The following is a 6,000-nucleotide window of genomic DNA, read 5'->3' as shown; positions in this document are numbered from 1 at the left end:
CAATATTTTTTTCTTCTTCTCTTTTCTTTTTAGTGCACATTGATGTAACTGGGAATTTATATATATATATATTGTACAAAAAATGTGAATACATGTATTCAAAACAGCATGAACAATCAACATGAGGCTTCTGTCCCCATCAGGGCCTTTTTCTGGGCAACCGTGCCTTCCACCCAATTCCATTATATATACCCATAATAGGCAAATCAATAAGAAGTGACATCAATGCATCAAAGTGATAAGTGCTATAAAGTGACCAAGTGTTGCTGTAAATGTAAATAATGCCGTCAAATAATAAAAAATACAATGTGGACAGACCATCAAATATATTGAATATAGTACATACAAAGACATAGTGCAAGTGCAGATGAAATATCAATAGAGTCATATGATATAAAAACAATGATAAGAATTGTGCTATACAGGTGAGTCAGTCTAATGTTGTTATCCTGGCTAATGGGGGTCCCCAAAACTAATCTGTCGATTCCACATTTAATGGAAAAAAAACTGCCAAATAAGCCAGGTATAAGGTATTCCTTTCACAGCAAGATATGCCAATGAGAGGATCACGTCATTTATACAGAACATAATTCATACAATGGATTCCAAATCCAAATCCTGCTGAAAAAGGCTGAATCCTGGATTCTGTCACCCCATCTCCTTAATGGAGGTATATGGTCAGTCCCAATGTACTTAAAGGTTGCAAGGTGATGCCCCAATTCAAGAAAGTGCTTAGCAAAAGGTTTTAACATTTTATTGTCTCAAAAGGCAGGGCTGTATTTATATATAGGCACGTGAGGAACTGTGACTAGCTTGGCAGCCTTAGGGGAAATCCAGTGGCGGAGCTGGGGGTTGAGGGGTCTGGAACAATTTTTACGTCACCGGAAGTGACCCGTTTACGTGGCATCATGTCCGCCATACATAAGTGTAGTGCCTAGGGTGGCCCTGGGCCTAAATACTATTAGCTGCACTAATTGCTGAACAGTGCACATCCAAATGCAATAAAACTGTAGAAAATTAAATTTTTAAAATATATATCAATTTGAAAAAGGCGTTGTTCTAGTGCTGGCCGCCCAGCAGTGCTGAGTTTGCAGCCTTTCCCTCCTACCTGCTCACACTTTGCACCTGGAGCTGCAGTAGATGGAGACTGGCAGTGGCGCAGGTATTCTCTATATTTGCTCCTGATGTATTAGTTTCACTGCACAGCTGGCCCTTTCTTTCCTGTGCTGCTTTACAAATGGAGTAAATACACTGACAGGCAAATTATATTCAAAGGGAGACAAGGTTTGATTCATTAGGGCTTGGTAACAAATGGCATTCCATGCAAAGCACTTGCCCTGTATATCTAGGTAAGAAACCTATGGAACCTTAGCTTTAGTCAGTACTTTATCTTGTCACCTTTTTCTGTTATTAATACTGACCTTTGGGTTGAGGGGTGGGGTATGATGTTATTTGGGGGTGGGGCTATTATGTGATAGGGAAATGGGTGGGCTAGGTGGAGGAAAGGTGGATGGGGCCAGTAAATGGGTGGGGAAATGGGCAGATTGGCAGGGTTATAGGTGGAGCAGAGGTGGGCCCACAGTTGGTAAGTGTGATCGGTAGTGGAGAGGGTCAGGGAAGGGAGGGATTTATAGGGCTTATACATTTACTGGCAAGTACATTTCCTGCTGGCCCTGGCTAGGCTGCTCAAATACTAACCAGGTGGCAACCCTATCGATACTACTTTGGAAGCCTACCTCTCAACATTTAAAAAATGGAAAGGGACAAAAAGAATTTTTTTTTTACCCTGCCTGTTTTGTGCAACCACACCTTCTAAATACCACTCCTATTTCACAAAATTTGGCAGGTTATTTAAAGTTTGAACACATTTCTGGGGGTATTGAGGTCTTGTTTTATGTGTTATTACAGTTTTGCTAATGAAGGTGAAATTGCCCTTTAAGATGCAAATCTCAATTCCCCCAAGAGACCTGTTTAGCTTATTAGTTACAGGTGTATCTAAGTGCAGGTGTTGCCTGTTGAGTATTCTAGGGTCTCTGCCAAAACCCTACTTATCTAATTAAGTTTGAGAAACATTGTATCTTTTTTAGCGTTTAGTGCAGGAGATCAAAGTCAAATGAAGGACTTTTCAGTAAGAATCTGGGACTGCGGGCTGAGCTGTAAAAATCAGGACAGTTTGGAGCTATGTGAAGGGATCAAGGTTGCATTCATGTAATGAGTGGCAGCAACACAACTCAAGTATAGGACGCAGTATTTGTATTCATGCCATTGTAAATGTTTAAGAATATATTCTTAATATATAAAATATATTTTATTAAATATAATTATATAATTTATAACTTAGTTCATGTTCCTAAGAGTCAGTGGAAGTAAACTGCCCCCCCAGCGAGGAAGAATGAGCAGGGGATATATTCTGTATATATATTAAGAGGCGACTTAGAGCCATTGTGGTCCTACATAACAAATACTGTATATTTCCGACTGTTCAGGTAAGGAAACCGGCAGGCAATGGCAATCATAGCATGGGGTTCTTCACCTTCACAAACCTTGTTGTTTAATCCTGAAGGTCAGTAAAAGATAACTGTAGCTACAAATGTATAATATACAGTAACAGCACAGTATCCATTCCATGTTGTCATTTTATTTGCATGGCTTTTCAACTGAGCATTGTGGCCTTGTAGTGTGGCACTGCTCCACCACATCCACAGGCACAAACTTTAGTTAGTTCTACTGTATGTGTGTGATATATTCTGCAAGTATGTACAAGCCAGGGAGAAATGCACATCTTGATTTCCCCACCAAAGTATATGGTGGAGCTGTACCCAAATGCAACCCAAGGTGGGCAACCCTAGTGATTGAGCAGGGCTTATTGTGAAAAATATTCTCCTTGCAATCCCTTTACTTATTCCCTATCCTACAGTTCCTCTGGTGATGAGAACTGTATACAAAAATGTGTAGTGCTGTACCTTCGTCAACAATAAATTCATGTTATTGCCTGTGCTGTTGAAGTTACTCTTCTAAGCAGTTATACAAGGCATGTTCTCTCCTAATCTGGTCCTGGTTGCTGACTGTTATCCCATTCCCCTATGCTGGTATCTAGGTAGCCAGTTCTGGGCCAAGCCAGCCAGGTGCCCAAGGCAACCCGACCAGCCCCTTTGCCCCAAAGCTGACCCCTTTCCTGCACACATGTGCGTGGGCACAAACAAATAAGTGCGTGCATGCTTACGCCACACTGGCCTGGAGAGGTACAATGAGGAGCAGGCCATGGGGAAACAAGGGCCAACTGTTGTGCCCTAGGCACGTGCCTCTGCCTTTCGGCCCTATAGGTAGCAATGTATTGTATAGAAAGTAGGTATGCACCATACCAGCATTTGGTTTGTGCCCAAATGTTGTATATTTAGATTAAGGTTCAGATTCGCTTCTGTATTCAGCAAATCTTTCACAAAGGATTTGGGATTCAGCCAAATCCCAAAATAGTGAATTCAGTGCATCTCTAATAGAAATGTTTGTACATGCGATTATACTCTCAGGAACGGGATGTACAGTCTCTTTGTGTGTCTGTAGTAACAAAGTGCCCTGAGAATATAGAAGGATTGAGGGAACGGTGCAAGTTTGTCATGCAGTGATATGTACAAATGTAATACAATCCATTCCTACTGCATTGCTATGGTTTCAGCATAATAATGTGACACACCACAAGAAATGTAAAGCTTGGCTTTGATTCAGTTGCTGTTAAACAATTTCCGTGACATCAATCATGGGGATTCCGCTCAGATGAGACCCCAGAGTACTTTTCAGGTTAATATGGAACAAATCAGACAGCCATTCCATCAATCAGTTAGCATCTACTGCTGTTCCAAGTATGAGAGATTGACTGTTCCTTTAGTAGAACTGTTCCTTTAGACTGTTCCTGGCAGTGCCGGCACTAGCACCAGAGGGGCCCATTTCAGGGTAAACATGAATAAAAGAAAAGTCCATACTATACTGTATAACAATGATATAAATATCAGGTATTTCTGGATGGGCCCTGTCACTAAGATGTTTTAAGATTTCCCAGAAAGCTTTGTAGAGTGAGCCATCAGTTTCAAATACATTTTCACCCCTCCCACTCCCAGCAAGTGCAAGCTCCGCTGCCTAAACATTGTGAGCATTGCTGGTATCATAATCTACATTTGAATGAGCAGTTCCTGTTAATTGCTGCTATTTGTATTGCCCACGTAAGGGACAAACCAACTGCTTTGAAAGCAGAGAAAAGACAAGATGATCTTTTAGAATCCCGTTGGGAGTCACAGAATCCAGGATTTAGTTTGGGATTCGGCCAAATCTTAGTAATTGTCGTAGGATTCAGATTTGGTTAAAGCCACGTGACTTTAAATCTCTGTAAAAGCAAATCTGATGTTTTAATCACAATAGGTGATAACCATAAAACCTTCAGTTCTTTTTTTCCTTTTTCATGAATTTAAGGCTGAAAGCATGCAGGGCATTCATCTCTTTCTCAGGAATGCTTACTATGGTTTTTCCATCTGGACAGCACCAGGTTCTGCTATGGGCATAGGCAGGGAGCAAGGAAGGGGGTTTTACCATTACTCACTAGGGCAGCAGCTGATAAAAATGACCCGTATGACAGGGCCGCTATGAAACTATGCCAACATAAGTATTCCACATGAAACAAACTTCAGCAAGAGCATTTACGTGAGTTTGGCTCTTTTATTATTTTATTAGTGCACTTTTAGAACCATTTTCCTAGCTGACATGTTATAACCCTTCATGTATGCAGCAGCAGCAACACATTCACGCAGCAAAATATCATTCCCATGAGTCTCTGCACTCACACTAGGATCAGTTTTATCAGTCAGGAACCAATTACCCTGCCTGAATATTGGAAATGTGGAGAAATACATCTCCTTGTAGTAATCTGGTAGTATCAATCCCAGGGCCCCATTGCTGCAATCCTAGTTAGTATTTCTCAAGTCACACCTGCCATTTAGTGAGAGCACAGCTAGTAAGGGATTCACTCTATACATATCCCCAAGAGTCTTCCACTGGAGGGGATCTTAAAGCACTATGGTACCTGTCCTGTCCTAGCTCCAAACTGGCTTGGTTTTGGTGAGTCTATTCTGCAGGTTAATGTATTAATGAGTCTGTTGCCTCAACCCAGGATTGGGCCTGCTGGGCCCCAACTTTGACAGCCCACTTCTCCTACCCCCATCACACCCCCCCCCCCCCCCCCACATGTCCAATTGCCAGCCAGGCAGCTCACCCACCTACCCACACAATCAATGCACCTAACCACATGCCTGCTTACCCAAGGCATTGACTGTACCTTGGACTTCCCTCTCAGCCAAAGACTTGCAGCCACTTCTCCTGGGGAGGAGCCAGCCTGGGTCAGACTTAATGGGGCAGGCTGGGGTCTGACTGGGGTCCACCAGGTTTTTTCCCAGTTAGTTTCTCACCAGCCCAGTCTGACTCTGTTAACCACTGTACAAAGCAATGTAACAATGCTCTACTATCAAGCAGATGTGCTTTGAAATTAAATCATTCTACTCTATTACATATACAGTATATATATTATTATATTGTATATATACACATACACATATTCCTATATGAGTGTGTCTATATGTATTGTATGCACCATTGCAAATTACTGTATCATTGTGTGTGTAGTCAGTAGGTATAAACTTTGCTTTTAGATATATATATAAATTCTCATATACATCAATATATAAATTCTCATATACATCAATGCACATCTACATATTTGCAAGATTTAAAAGAACCTTAAATACAGTATTTTCTGAGCAGACTGCTCTTCTTGCTGTAGTTTCTATAGAACACCACGCAGGTACAGATGGTGAGTTTTATATACAAGTTTTCAGTGCTGGATCCTTCTGTTTGTTCCTAATAAAGCTGCCATGCACTAAGTTAGCAGGAAATTACCAAACACAATAGTATCAACTGTCACCTCCTGAGACAGAAGTAATTCATACGTTCTACTGACAC

The sequence above is a fragment of the Xenopus tropicalis genome, chromosome 1 (genome assembly GCF_000004195.4).
Source record: "Xenopus tropicalis strain Nigerian chromosome 1, UCB_Xtro_10.0, whole genome shotgun sequence".
Classification (NCBI taxonomy): Eukaryota; Metazoa; Chordata; class Amphibia; order Anura; family Pipidae; genus Xenopus; species Xenopus tropicalis.
Note: the sequence above shows the minus strand (reverse complement) of the source record.